At 40.8% G+C, this 16,349-nt stretch overlaps 1 protein-coding gene and 1 long non-coding RNA gene across 2 annotated transcripts in view; one reads left to right on the top strand and one right to left on the bottom strand.

Annotated features, from left to right (window-relative positions):
* iqck (IQ motif containing K) overlaps positions 1-16,349 on the bottom strand; it is a 178,420-nt gene that overhangs the window by 5,453 nt on the left and 156,618 nt on the right. Inside the window, exons 8-11 of the transcript XR_014209451.1 lie at positions 11,271-11,325; positions 10,715-10,883; positions 10,332-10,495; positions 2,113-2,248 (exon numbers count right to left, since the gene is read on the bottom strand). The gene's annotated coding sequence lies outside the window, so the exon portion shown is untranslated. The remainder of the gene's footprint in view (positions 1-2,112; positions 2,249-10,331; positions 10,496-10,714; positions 10,884-11,270; positions 11,326-16,349) is intronic.
* The window catches only part of LOC309508523, a 194,364-nt gene that overhangs the window by 141,914 nt on the left and 36,101 nt on the right, over positions 1-16,349 (top strand). The window lies entirely within an intron of this gene.

Genomic DNA, 16,349 nt, shown 5'->3' with positions numbered 1-16,349 from the left:
AATACTAGAGGGTCATTCTGTGCCAAAGATTTTGGAAAAAACTCCCACAGCCATCACATATTTTCTTCAAACTTTGACAATAACTTTTGTCATTAACTAATGTCAGTATTATGAGTAATGAGGATAAACACTGAAACATGATATATTTTAATACACTACATTTTAGCTATATTTCATGTTTGTCAACAGCGGCTGAGGTCCACATCCTTAGCCTGCTGGAAACAATCAAACAACAACAGGACCAGCTTGTGGCAAAGGTGAACTACCTCACCAGCAGGCTGAACAGCACCCCGGGGCCAGATGTCGAGATGCCTGAAAATATCCAGTTTCCCCTGGAACAATTGGAGGCAGTGGAGGCATTTGAAACCTTTCTAAAAGAACCATCAAATGGCCCAGCTCGACAGAGAGTGGTGAGTTTTCTTATTTAATATGAATGGTGCCATTAGGTTTATTGATTGTCCATGATTATTGCAAATATTCTATTGAAGCAGTGGTAAGATTCTGTCTGTGAGCGACAATCTCGCTGGTTTGACATTAGCCGCGTCTCCACTGTCGGGCCAGGGCTTTAAACGGGTCGTGCCGGGCTAACGGGCCAGAAGCTCCACAGCGCGTCACTAAAACACATGTTTTTGTTGTTTACTTGAATATTTAAAACCCAAGCATCAATGTTTCACCACAGGTTTACAATAAAAAGTGATACATTGATCATAATGAATTAATTTATTTCAAATTGCACATTAGTCACACAGAAATAAATTACCATTAGGCCTATTTCATAAAAGAAAAAGGGTAGTCTACAATTACTTATTTAGTTGCGTCTAGGGATGTTAACCGATGACCGTTTAACCGATGGTTGACCGTATCAACGTTAACCGATCAAAGTTGTCGGTAGTCGGTTAAAAAAATTTTTTTTTTTAGTTTTCGCCATCCCTAGTTGCGTCTGTTTCTTTTTATTTACAGGACATATTTACATCACATTTAGAAAGAATGATCATTTCTACAAATAGGCATATGCCACCAAAAATACGACCTGAGGAGCTTTAGCACTCTCTCGACTCCCAGAAGGCTACAGATATTTTCAGTCAGAGAAAAAGTTGCATTATTTTATGATAGTCCAGTATAAAGAGACGAGACGTATGGCTACTGACAGACAGAATTAAAAACATGATTGTGATAGCCTTTATGATTTGTCTGATTTCTTCAATCGTTCACTATGTTTTTTTACTATGTGTATCTTCAAGCGTATTTACCATGTTTACTATGGTAATGGTTAGCGTGCATAGATTTTTGAATCGCGTATAAATATTTCTACCTTATACGGTTATCAGAATCCACATCGGATCACAAACAGAAGCCATTCAAACATGAATGTGAGTTAAATTATTAAATTAAAAGTCTTTAATGCTGACAGAATCATCCGGCGCTGCTGTCTCCAGACTCAGGTAAACTCCGCCTCTGTTCGTAACCACTCCTCTAGCCCGCTTTGGACCAAGGTATTCGGCAGGCCAGAAATCCTGGCCGTTGGCCCCGAGTAAGCCCCGATCAAGCCCCGGAAGTGACAGTGGAAACGCGACTGGCCCTGGCACGCACTAGCCTGGCTCGACCCTGGCCCGACAGTGGAAACGCGGCTAATGTGTTTAAAGGTGACACAGGTCCATGAGGGTGTGATCCAAGTACATGTTTCACGAGTTCACACTTACATACAATTAGAGGGGGTAAAGTTTAATGTGTATATGGTGTGCTGTCCGGGGGGAGGGCTCCGAGCTCAGAGTTCGGCCCAAACACAGAGTACTCCCTCCGTATGTAAGTAGTTAGGACTATAAGTGTGGAGAAGGGGTGACAGAGGGATGCTGCTAAACTGGCAATGGATTGAGGTGAGACTGCTGAATCTATACACCTCTCCACCTGTGTTAATTATCTGAACGTGCTCCTCCCGAACTTTAATAAAACATAATTTAGAAGAATTTTTTTTCTTTTCTTTAGAGAAAAAAGTAGAAAAGTAGAGAAAAGTAGATAGTTTTCTATCTTTTTCTACATTTCTGGACGCTTTCAAAAGGAACACAAATATTTTAAATGCACCTTTAAATTCAACTTGAGCTTAGAAATGTTTACCTTGCTGTCTATTTAAAAAAGATGTCTTTGCCTTTTAGATTTCTTCTTTGGCCACCATTGGAGGCCAGGATGTGAAGAGGGTGACCTGGAACATCCTGGGCAGGATCTTCACAGATGAGGTGTCTCATCAAATTAACTGGAAGGGGGTTAATAACAAAAAGTCCTTCAATAGGATGACAACAAAGACCTTGCTTTTCAGTAAGTATATAATTCAAAGTAATATTAAATATGTTGAAAGTCAATAGTTTGTAAATGTTAGTGCAGCCTTAAAAATCACAGCAACCATCTTACCAATATGACCGTGTAGCCTTTTTTTTAGACTGGATCCTATACCATAGACTTTTTGGACGTTTGATGTCCTCTTTTGGACTTTATAATAACGTTCAGTTGTAAGTCATTTATAAGTGGTTAGTTATTGATGAACTAATCATTTACGAAACATGACTGTGTTCATAAATGATTAATAAGTGATATGTTAATTATTGTATGAATGTTTTATTCAGTTATAAGTCATTTACAATTGATTAACTAATCCTTTACAAAACATGACTTTGCGTTTCATAAATGTTTAATATATGATGTTACATTTTTTGTATGTTATAGATGATGTGTAAATGCATAAATAATTTACAACACTTTCTGCATCCCCTAATCTAAAGTGTGAACTATTCATCACTTGTAAATGTTTTACACATCATTTGTAGATGACCACTTACACTCATACAAGCTATGAATGTTATCTACGAATGATGTGTAACATTTACAAGTGATAAAGTTTACACTTTAGATTAGGGGATGCAGAAAGTGTTGTAAATTATTTATTCATGCATTATTAATTGTAATCATGAAAACTGTTACCTGTTACAAATGATCTGTACGTGTATACAAGGCATTTACAACACTTTCTGCACCCTCTAATTGCTACATACTTTCACACAGGACGTGGAATGCGCGGCGCTGGGCGCTGAGTTATGCGTTGCCTTTCAGATGCAATGAGCACTTAACCTTATAGAAAAAAAAATAATAAAAAAAAATAAAAAATTCCTTTCCCTTTGAAACATCACTTATCAGGCTTATGCTACTCTGAATAATACCTGAACTTCGTATTTTGAGCACTTCCTGCGTTGTTGTTGCTTTTGCCTCTTTATGATGACTCGCTGAATTTAGTCCTAATTTGTAAGTCGCTTTGGATAAAGGCGTCTGCTAAATGACTAAATATAAATGTAAATGCAATGCAATTTGGGCTGCGCAAAAATGTGCAAAATTTTTGCCAGAGCAAAGTAGGCAGAGTTTTCAAAACTGCCCGTGCATACATTCTATGTATAACAGTTTGATCTACTAACGTATGAGACATGTCTATTGAACAGATCGTAAACTAATGAACATGGAGAATGGACTATTTGCTCAGGCTCTGGCGTTCTCGGCACCATCAAAATTAAAAGGCCCCTGACCGGGAGGGGACATGTGCGGTTCACTTAGTTTTGTCGTGGCCACAACATATTAAGTCGTGGGAATGTGATAATAAATCGTGGCCACGAGATCATTTTGTTGAGGTAACGACATCATTATGTCGTGGCCTCGAGATCATATGTTGAGGGAGCGATATATTTATCTTGTGGCCACGACTTCATATTTTGAGAGAAAGACATCTATTTATCATGGCCACGAGCAGTCGAAGATGGAGATGACTGATGAAACAACATTTTACTTTGAATTAGGAATGTCATATACAGATATAGTAGCATATAGATATAGTATAAGAAACAAATGGCCATAACCTGCAAATAGACACGAGTCATGACATTCTGTCCGTAGTAAATAAAGGCATTTTATTTATGGTTATTATATTTGACAGATCCAGCCATTTTACCTCTTGAGATGTATTAAAATGGGAAATTAGACAGTAGTTACAGCCAAAAAGTGTAATTGACCCTTTTCAACAGGTAAAATTTACTGAATGAGCTGTCAAATATAACCCTCATGAACAAAATCAAGTAGGCTAATATTTAGACAGAAATAACAGTTCACTCAATAAGTGGAGGCTTTAATCACTTTTTGGCAAGTGTAAAACTACATGTTTACTGGTCTAATTTTACATTTAAAGGCATTTCAAGAGGTAAAATGACTGGATAAGATATTATCTGTCAAATATAATAACCATGAGTGAAATCACGTCATTTACCACGAACAAAATGTCATGACTTATGTCACAGGCCGAGGGTGTTACTGGTGCTAGGCCAGACAACCAACACCCCCGAACTACCACACCACCCTGAGGAGCTACCCCGCTGGACAGAAGAGACCAAACAACAGGAGATACAATTTGAACTTTTATTTATTAAAGGAATGTTTCTTCTAAAATCAAGTCTCTTCCTGTGTCTCTCCAACACACATTGGCTCTGTATTTCTTATCCACAGGACTGGATTACAGCAGAAGAGTACAACAGGAGATGAACTCCTTTCAGCGGCTTGATGTGCTTCGGCACAGACGAGGATGTCACCATTAACTCTGTATTTCGTACTCACAGGACTGAATGTCGGCAGGAGGTGGACTCAGTTCAGCGGCTCTAATGTGCTTCAGCACAAGCGGAGGACAGACGAGGATGTCCACGTTAACTTTGTATTCCGTACTCACAGGACTGGATTACAGCAGAAGATTACAACAGGAGATGAGCTCAGTTCAGCGGCTCTGATGTGCTTCGGCACAGACGGAGGACAGACGAGGATGTCACCATTAACTCTGTATTTTGTACGCACAGGACGGGATGACAGCAGGAGATAGACTCAGTTCAACAGCTCTGATGTACTTCAACACAGACGGGAGAACAGACGAGGATGTCAACATTAACTCTGTATTTCGTACTCACAGGACTAAATGTCGGCAGGAGGTGGACCCAGTTCAGCAGCTCTGATGTGCTTCAGCACAGACGGAGGACAGACGAGGAGGTCACCATTACCTCTGTATTTCGTACTCACAGGACTGAATGTCGGCAGAAGGTGGACCCAGTTCAGCAGCTCTGATGTGCTTCAGCACAGACGGAGGGCAGACGAGGATGTCAACATTAACTCTGTATTTCGTACTCACAGGACTGGATGACAACAGAAGATAGGCTCAGTTCAACAGCTCTGATGTGCTTCAACACAGACGGGAGAACAGAGGAGGATGTCAACATTAACTCTGTATTTCGTACTCACAGGACTGGATGACAGCAGAAGATAGTTCAACGGCTCTGATGTGCTCCAGCACAGACGAGGGAAAAGACGAGGATGTCAACATTAACTCTGCATTTTGTACTCACAAAGCTGGATTACGGCAGAAGGTGAACTCAATTCAGCAGCTCTGATGTGCTTCAGCACAGACGGAGGACAGGCGAGGATGTCACGTTAACTCTGTATTTCGTACTCACAGGACTGGATGACAGCAAGAGACGGACTCGATTCAGCAGCTTTAATGTGCTTCAGCACAGACGAGGAAACAGACGAGGATGTCAACATTAACTCTGTATTTCGTACTCACAGGACTGGATGACAACAGAAGATAGGCTCAGTTCAACAGCTCTGATGTGCTTCAACACAGACGGGAGAACAGACGAGGATGTCAACATTAAATCTGTATTTTGTACTCACAGGACTGGATAACAGCAGAAGATGAATTTAATTCAGCAGCTCTAATGTGCTTCAGCACAGACGAGGAAACAGACGAAAATGTCAACATTAACTCTGCACTTCGTACTCACAGGGCTGGATTACGGCAGAAGGTGAACTCAATTCAGCAGCTCTGATGTGCTTCAGCACAGACGGAGGACAGGCGAGGATGTCACGTTAACTCTGTATTTCGTACTCACAGGAAGGGTATGGCGTTATTTTTTAGTCAAAAGTTATGAGCGTGTAAGACATGCTCACGAGCACATTATGTTATTTCACACGCGCAAAAATGAACCTTCAGCTGGCATGATAAAAGTACTCGCGCACAAATTCAACAACCGAGAGGTGTACAGGTAGCTGCGAGCGAGCGCCTGGCATACTCTCATAGGTTAACTCTGCTTGTACAGTGGAATCCTGCTCGCGCGCAGCGGGCTTCTGCTCGCGGAGTGCTGTTTTGCTCGCGCAGTGGATTTCTGCTCGCTCAGCTGATTTCTGCTCGCTCAGCTGATTTCTGCTCGCTCGAGTCTACATGACTTTTGACAATTTGGGGGCGGAAACCAAGGAGGGCACTGACCCTCTTATGATTGGTCACTTTCATCATGGAAAATCTTGGGAAATCCTAACCCCGCCCACCTTCTGACGCAGCGTCACTCAGCTCGCTCTGCTACTCCAGCTATCTCTGTGTATATTTTAGACAACGAAATATGTGATAAAACACCATACTAACTATTTTCGTTTTCATTTAAAGAAATCTTAAACATGATAGCCACACAAATGTGGTTCAGGCAACGCATATTGATTATATTCACTGCACATAACGTTTGCCTATTTATAAAAAAAACTAAATATAAAACACAAACCTGCCTCTTTTCGTTTTAAATATAATATAAAACCATTAAACATTTTAATATGGTCCAGGCAATATGTGCATTTGTACCAAACAACAGATTTTGCAGTAAACAACATTACAGTTTTTAAAATTTTTACATAGCCTACAATTATTACAATTTAAAATGACAAAACTCAACCCAGTCTCTTTTTGTTAAATTTCAGTTTTTATCAATATTAGCCATTATAAAAGTATAAGTAAAAGGTATAAGAAGCTATACAAATAAAGCTATACATATAAGCTATTTATCTTTACCGTTGTATGGTTAGATTAGAGCGCTGACTTTGTATGTTTGACTGAATTGTTTGCTTTATTTGTATAGCTTCTTATACCTTTTATAAGACGCTATACAAATAAAGCAAACAATTCAGTCAAACATACAAAGTCAGCGCTTTTAAAAAAATATTATGGCTATTATTGATAAATACTGAAATTTAACAAAAAGAGACTGGGTTGAGTTTTGTCATTTTAAATTGTAATAATTGTACATAAAAAATTGTTGTTTACTGCAAAATCTGTTGTTTGGTACAAATGCACATATTGCCTGGACCATATTAAAATGTTTAATGGTTTTATATTATATTTAAAACGAAAAGAGGCAGGTTTGTGTTTTATATATATTTTTTTTTTTATAAATAGGCAAACGTTATGTGCAGTGAATATAATCAATACGCGTTGCCTGAACCACATTTGTGTGGCTATCATGTTTAAGATTTCTTTAAATGAAAACGAAAATAGTTAGTATGGTGTTTTATCACATATTTCGTTGTCTAAAATATACACCGAGATAGCTGGAGTTGCAGAGCGAGCTGAGTGACGCGCGCTGCGTCAGAAGGTGGGCGGGGTTAGGATTTCCCAAGATTTTCCATGATGAAAGTGACCAATCATAAGAGGGTCAGTGCCCTCCTTGGTTTCCGCCCCCAAATTGTCAAAAGTCATGTAGACTCGAGCGAGCAGAAATCAGCTGAGCGAGCAGAAATCCACTGCGCGAGCAGAAGCCCGCTGCGCGCGAGCAGGATTCCACTGTACAAGCAGAGTTAACCTATGAGAGTATGCCAGGCGCTTGCTTGCAGCTACCTGTACACCTCTCGGTTGTTGAATTTGTGCGCGAGTACTTTTATCATGCCAGCTGAAGGTTCATTTTTGCGCGTGTGAAATAACATAATGTGCTCGTGAGCATGTCTTACACGCTCATAACTTTTGACTAAAAAATAACGCCATAGAAGGGCTGGATTCCATGGCGCAGTTACATCAAGGGTGTTTATCCGCTCGATCACCCGAACGGTCTGCGGGGGTCCCACACTCGTGTGTACACTGCAAAACACTCAACTCCACACGTGAAAATATCAACTCAGCACTGCAAATCATTCCACAATGAATAAGGCAGTGTTCGGGCTCAGATGGACACCTTGATAAATGGAATCTTCATGCACTGGCATAAAACAGGAATCTATTGCACCATCATCTCCACATCACTTATCTTCCCAGCAAAACACCCCCACCTCGGGGTTCAATAAGGCCGGATAACCACTTCCCGGGTAACAGACAGAATACAAGAATCCTTAGGCAATATAGAGATATAATCGTTCCTCATGTAATATTCATGCCAAAGAAAGTTAGCCACTTAGCTGGAAAAATCCTGCTTCCTGCGTCCTCCGTCCTTCTCTTGCGTCTTTACTGCGTCTCCCGCTGTTTCTTCTCCCTTCCCTCGCTGCCCCTGCGTCTTTTATGCTTCTCACGCCCTAATCACCGTTTGGGAGTTTCCTTTCGCACGTGCCGATGATTTCGCCCGATCAGCTTTCGCTGCATTTCCGCCCCGTTCGTGAGACACCGGAACCGGCCCGGTGTTGCACCGGAAGTGTTCCTCCATAGCAACAACTCCCGTGAAAAAGGTTCCGGCCCTGGTCACCCCGTGACACTTATGTCTATTTACAAGTAATGGTAATTTGTTCCTGATAAAAGGAGCTAACGTTAGATGTGTAGAAACTGGGGCGATACAGCTTTTAACACGCTGCACACGCTCCCTTTGCGTGCTGGCTTTCAGCTCATTCAAACCAGCAAATTTGAGACGAAACGCGCTTCAGGTGTCTTTCACTTATAACGTACCCATGTCTTAATGCCAGATACCGCAATATATCTTTATTTTACATTTCTAATTCAAAGTAAAAAAATTTGTTTTATCAGTCATCTCCATCTTCAACTGCTGTTGGCTTGGTTACTTAACACCGCGTGGCCATAATGATGTCGTTACCTCAACAAAATTATCTCGTCGCCACGATTTATCACGTTCCCACAAAGCGTCTCGTGGCCACGACAAAACTAAGTGAACCAAACGTCCCCTCCCGGTTACCATGGGTGCTTTTCAATATCCCTCCTCGTCTCCTCTCTCCTCCGTCCTCCATCCTATGACCCGGAAACCGATCGAGCTCAGCCATCTTGAAGGACATCGCAATTCTCTAATTGCACCGCGAGGAGTCGAGGATCGAGGAGTTAGGAGGCTTCCTGAGGAGTCATGAGCGAGGATACACAGGTGTATCCTATGCGGAAGAGTTTTATCGACTTAAACGTGACGCACGTCTAAATTCGCCTCCCCCTTCACATCGGTCACAATCATTTTAATTTATACTTTACCTTTGCAGTTTATATAAACCACACATCTCACATATTTCAACAGGGTATCTTGCTTTATTATTATTTATTATGAATTTCTTAAATAAACAAACTTCAACAACATAAGGGCAGATCCTTTGAGTGCTGCTGATGACGCGATGAAGTGACGCTTGAGTGATCAAGTATTCCAATGTTTTAAAAAAAGTTACGTTCGATTCCTCCGTCCTCGCGTCTTTTCCTTGCAGCCTTCCCTCGCATCCTACAGGGGGTGGAGCTGAGACGCGAGGAAAGGAAGCGAGGAAAGGAAACGAGGATGCACAAATAAGAAATGAGAAGCACCCCATCTATCTACAACAAGCTAACTTACCTGATTTAAAACACACCTGACATGCCAACTTGAATTGAGATGTCTTCATGACACAGCTTTCCTGACAATGTCCCTATCCAACATCAAACTTGTTTTGTACAGCTTAGGAAATTCCGACACACACAGTAGAGTACTAGTCGTTCATCCATTTTGATTTCCGTGCTTGTTTGGATTCCCCAATTATATTGGCCGCGCTGGTAATCGTCACAGTGCGCAGCGGCAAAAGTTGAAATATTTTGAACTTTGGCTTTCGCTTGCGCTTTTCGACGCAGCAACAAAACGTCCTTACGCGGCGCAAGCAATTGAAATTAATGGGTTTTATAGCACAGCGGCGCGCATTCCGCATCCTGTGTGAAAGGCCCATGACACATAGCTGTGGTGCGCGAGCTGATGAGAGAAAAACGCGCAGTGGATTGAGCGCGCAGCGGCACAAACGCACAAGCTGATAAAGCCACATGCCTTTAAACAGACATCAGTGGAAAGTTCGTTGTTTCAGTCGGATGTCAATGGCAAATAAAATAAAACGAGGCATGTAGCTTATTATTAACGTTAACTGACGAGAGAGAGAGAGCGCGCGCGCAAGGATGCGCTCGACCAGTTTGCGCGTCTGTCCCGCTGCGTGCTCAATCCACGGGGCGTTTTTCTCTTATCAGCTCGCACCAAAGCTATGTGTTACTATATTTCGTTTAATATTCCACCTATACATACCATAAACATTAACATATCTGTCTGTTTTATTACAGGTGCTGTGAGGAAAAACACAGTGACACGGTCAGCCACGGATGCGGAGGTCACCAAGCAAACAATCAGGTGGTTCAACCTGGCGGCAGATCGGGCAACGAGGAGACGTGTCCCGCCTCCATCCACACAAACTGAGTGATAGAAGTGATTAAACAATAAAACATTTTTATTGAACCTCTTGTTGTTCACTCACTTTCTGATAGTTTAGCTGTGCATAGTGCAGAATTTCATTGAAGTTGTAGCCTAATAGATAAAATATTTTATGTTTGCAGTTGCACCGACCTAGGCCTATAAAGCATTAAATTAGGTTGACCGCAAAATGAATGTAGATTAGCCTAGCCAACATATACTCAACAAAAACTGCATAGCCGGAGGCAGTACGGAGCCACGGCGGGTCCACGATCCGCCTTCGTTGCGGATCCGTCACTGCGCGCAAGTGGACGCCGATACGGGTCCACTTGGTCCCCGATACGGGTCCCCGATACGGGTCCATCGTCAACTTCATCTCTGCAGCCGACACTGACACAGAAAACACTTGTTTATTAATAGCATACAGCAATCACAATCAAAACATTGTTTTGTCAGTGTCAGTACACATATTTTAACACACACAAGTAACTTGTGTCCGGCCATTGATTTCTTTCTATCTATCCAAACAAAACAGAAAAAAAGTCTATGCAGATATACAATAAAACACAAATGAATTGCTCTTATCTGTTCATTGAAATAATAATATGACAATATAAGTATTACACAAGGTTCATATATTATTTTATTCTCTCTTACGGTCAATAATATGACAATATACATACAAGGTTAATTTATTATTTTATTCTCTCTTACAGTCAATGTGTTGCTTTCAATATTTGACTTTAATCTAAATTATACTATAGCTACATGGCTTACCTTTGTTGTTAGGCATGGTGTATTGCCACTTCACTGCAGCTATTAGTATTTGAACCTATGAGTAAAGAAAAATTAAAAGGGAAACCATTAGTTATAGATGTTATTGGTGACATTCGTTATTGTCCATCTATTATCTATATGTTATTTAGCAGGCCAAAGCAAACGCTTTTGTCCAAAGCGATTTACTGAATAACTTTTTTATATGACTGATTCGTCCATTTCTCTTGCGATGTAGATAACAGTTAACACCATTTTGTGGTTATATTCGGCGACCATTAATGTTATACAACATCATGTGCATCAATTAACCATGTTAATTATGTGCCCAGCAAGCATGTTATCTTTACCAATGCCTAATTTCATCGTGCTTAAATTATATTTAAAATATGCGCTCCCTGGGCGGTTAAATAAATATGACTTATTTAACTTACATTAACTTACATTCGACTTACATTAGCTGTTTAAGTTTAATTAATAATGCTAACTAGCATTTAGTTAGCAATAATTAACCTGTGCCTAGTATGTTATCTCCTTACATAAACCTATTGGGTATGAATTCATATCACAAGTTCTTGAATATAATTTTACATAATTCCTTAATATTATGCATTAACTTAATATGGCGTACTGGCGTTACATTTTAAAATAAATTAATACTATGCAAAATGACAAAATAACCAATCAGAAAACTTACCAAAAGTTGCTCCTGCTCTTAGCTCATTGATTCAATGATTCAGATAGACAGTAAAGGATTTCTCTTGGCACCGCTACTAGAAGACTTACAACTGTCAGACAGGTTGCTCACGTCACATCTACGTCATCAAGCTCAGTTTGAGTCTGCGCAGTACGCTCAGCCCTCAGGAAGTGAGTGCTTCTAATTTGCTTCACTTTTCTCTGTTGAAATCTATGGGGTCGCTGTGTTCATTTCTTTTACTGTCTATGGGTTTAGCCTACGGAGGATTGTTCTTGTCGCCTAGCAACTGTGACAGCTGCCGGTGACGAGCAGGAGAAATACTGGACTTTTTTATATTCAATTGGGTTTTATATTCAAACAGGGCTAAACCGAAAATACATGACCTGGCAGCGCCGGGGCTGAAACTTCCTCACCATGTCCTCCAGTAAAATATAAAACATAAAAATGACAATAGCCAATTCTGGCTCGATAGGTGTTTACTCAATTACATCTAATGAATTATCAGGATGGCAGCTGTCCTCTCGCACCGTTGCTTGGCGCCAGGAGCGGTGATCAGAAACACCTGGTTGCGCAATTAGGAAATCCTACGAAGGCTACATGATGCGTCTTTCGAAGGATGCAACCTTCACATTGGGACACAGATAACGTGTCGCGCTCGAGATCCAGCCTTCTTTTCTATTCATCAGCGCTGTGGCTCTGCCGTTGGATACTATTATACGCGTCTCCTGTTTTTAAGAGCAAAAGTGCATTCTGTCTGATCATCCTTTATGCTTATCACTCAGACTTAAAAAAAATTGGTCAAATTAATCAGATAGTGAAAACTAAAGTGCTTACCCAGCAAACACATTTACGTTGTGGCAACGTATGTGGCACGTTGCATTTCTGCTATGGCAACGTCGCTGTCTACGTGCTCGCAACATTGTAACAACGTAGAATTGTAAGACGCGACAGGGCTGTAGCAACGTTATTGCGCGACATTCAGCAACTGAGAGATGACATTCTGACAATTTTTTGTTTTTATGCTAGATAGGCCTATAGATATCCCCCATTTAGCATTTTATGTTTTGAGGTTAATTTTTAATTAGTCAGATGTTAGATAATTATATAATTTTTTTAAATATTGTTTATCCTTATTATTATTTAATGGGGCTATCAGTAAATTAGCCTAATTATAATCAACACCTGCAAGTGTACACTTTGAAGAGTAAAAATTACAGAAGGTTTGTCATGAAGTACAGTTTTGTAAAATTCATAACATGGTTTGTTGAAGTTCATGGTGACAAGTAGCTCGCTTTTCATGAGTTCAACAGAGCATCTGTTCCTTGAGTCACTCCACTTGTTTCTCATTATGGAGAATATCCTCTCCACATAGCCTGTGGATGATGGAATGCTAAGGACAAATGAGACTAAAGCCAGTATGTTTGGAAGATCTGCTGCTTGAAGCACTGTCATCCACTTTTTAGCTGTGTCTGAATGCTGCCACTGGTCATGTTCTCTCAGCTTCACCAACATGGAGTTGGCAGTGACACACTCATCGTAAAGTGCGTCCATGTTGATTTGCAGCTTCTGAACAAGGTTTAGTTTCTCTGCAACCTTCTCCATATCACCAAAGTCAAGTTTCTCAGACTGGAGAGACAAAGGCTGCAGGTGAAAAAGCCAGTTGTCCTCAGTGAAGTCAAACCACTTTTTGATATACCTGATGGCAGTGCTGAGAAAGGCATTGAACTCCTCTTTGGCTGTGTTTGCATCAGATGGGGGAAGACGCTGGAGCTTCGGTTTTGTCAAATATCCATAGAACTCGTCATCTCTCCTCTGAATCAACTTGTCCATGAAAGACTTCATGATGGCATACAAATCAACAGATGTTGTGGCATCTTTTTCAAGATTCTTCACCACCTCTTCAAAGAGTGAGAGAATATTATTGCAGAAGAGAAGATAAACCTCAACAACATCTCCTTCCTCTTTCAGCTCTTCTGCATCCATGTTCAGGTTCAGCAAAATCCTCAGGTGCCTTGGACAGTCATCTCCAAGACTAACTAGATGTACCGCATGGCGGTACAAAATATGACCGCCGCTCAGGCCTGCACTGGCTTTCCACAAAAATAAATGACGTGGAGTGGCCCCCGGGGACCAAACGAAATTTTTCCGTAAAAGTCTAGTGGGGCTACATGCCCACCAAATTTCATGTTCCCCGGTGTTTCGGTGTCCCTGGTATCGTTGACGAAAAATTCAGTAGATGACGGAAAAAAAAAGAAAAAAAAACCTTTGACAATCCCTATATGACCGCTTTCGCTAGCTACGCTAGCGGCGGTCATAATTAAGTAGGACTTAAGAGCAGTCCAGTTTTGCATTAGGCGAGTGATCGCAGGGTTCAGGGACAGCCATCTGGTCACAACATGATGCAAAAACTCACGGAACTCAACATCACAAAACTCACAAAGTTTTTCTCTTCTTTTTTGCAGAGCTTGAGAAGAATGCATAGATTTTGAGAACTGTTCTCTACATCCACTGAAAACTCATCCAGTGCATGTTTTACTGTATTGTGGACAATGTGGGCAAGTGTGATACACACAAAGTATGTACACAATTGTGTTTTCTTTTCCCTTTTCTGAATATGTATATGTATAAAATGATTGCATTATTTTCTTATGTTGTGTTGAAATACTAATTAACCAATGTATATTTACATTTGTATGGAGAGAAATGAAGGACTCTTATTTTGACATTCTGGCTCGAGAGTCGCGAACGGAGCAGTGAACTGCGCATGCTTCCTCATATCTGCAGAGGAGCTGTATCAGAGCAGACGCGACTCTCTTGTCTCTTTCTTTGAATCCTGTTTTGCAGGTAAAAATATTGATATATAAAAGAGAAACCCTTGAAATATACCACAGCAATTGCACTATTACCATGTTTGGTAAACGAATGGAGATTGTAAAATGTTAAATGTGTTTATATGATGACGTTTTGTTCGTCTTGATGTATGCTCGCTATAACGTGAAGAAAATAAGTTAAGTTATGCTCCAGTGGTCATTATAATCGAACTAGTATTGTATTAATAGTTGTTTGATCATAAAAAGTTTGTTTGCTCGTGTTAATGAGTGAATAGGTAGAGTTAAGTGTATATTTGAAGCTCTCTCTGTGATCACATTTGCCGCGCTTGCCAGTCACGTGACCAGGCACTGAGAGAAGCATGGAAAGTTACTGAATCTCTCTGTATTCATTATAATCCATTCCTGTAAAGGTAAAAGAGTGAACTGTTTCACAACTGTTTTAAAAAGCAAGTGCCTTTTGGAAAACAGTCTTTCCCAGTATATATGAAGTAAATTCATATTAAATATCATTGTGTTAATGAATATTTCTATTTCTGTTTATAAAATATAATACATATATAAGTTAAATGTTAACTAAAGATGGTAAAGTGAAGAAATTAGACTTCTGATTCTGAAAGTGATTTATTTTGATGTTGGTGACAAAAGTGATGTGATGAGACAGACAAAAGAATGTGAATTAATACTTTAAAAGCAACTGTTGTGCTAAAATTGACTTATTGTGTATAAAATAAATATATCTGCAGAGGAGCTGTATCAGAGCAGACGCGACTCTCTTGTCTCTTTCTTTGAATCCCGTTTTGCAGATATCACAGTAATCTGTCAGCTGGGTCTCCTGAGCCGGGGCCTGCAACAGATTCTTGGGGGCTCGTCCGGGATCCACTCCAGGTGACGCTAGGAGGCGGATCCAGAGATTCCAGGACCGTGGGACCAGGTGGCACTGGGGCTAGAGGCCGGTGGCTGCTGCACCAACGGTGACGACGAGGCGCACACAGAGGGCTGGACACACGGCTGTCTTCGTCCTGAGGTTAAGACAGTTCCGAGAAGGACAACAGAGAACGACGCCATGGCAGATCGTACAAGGAAACGTTTGGTGTGGGACATCAGAAAAGACCTGATCACACTGCCTGCTGATGAACTGTTTCGCATCACCAAGGTCATCGGACTGGTACGAGGTAAAGACCCATTTGAACTTGACCTGGAAGACAGTGAGGGTTGTTTCGAGTACATCGATGCCTTCATGTCAAGTGAATCTTTGCTCGAGACTGAGGACCAAGGTATGAGTGAACTGTTGTCATTGCAAGAGACTGTAAAATCAGCAAAACAGATTTGCACTGCTGTATGTACATCTGATGTTGATACAGACACTCACCTTACACATGTGTTACATCCACCCACCACTGATAACACTTATCTGACATCACATGTTGCACCTGACTCTGGGAGTGTTAAGGGGGCTGTACCTGAAACAGACAAAGACATGCGTAGAATGCTTGCAGAGTACGAAGAAATTGGCAGAAAAATTCGCCAGTACATGACACCTACTCAGAACACTAG

The sequence above is a fragment of the Leuciscus leuciscus genome (assembly GCF_965113295.1).
Source record: "Leuciscus leuciscus genome assembly, chromosome: 10".
NCBI lineage: Eukaryota > Metazoa > Chordata > Actinopteri > Cypriniformes > Leuciscidae > Leuciscus > Leuciscus leuciscus.
Note: the sequence above shows the minus strand (reverse complement) of the source record. Positions and strands in the feature narration are given on the sequence as shown.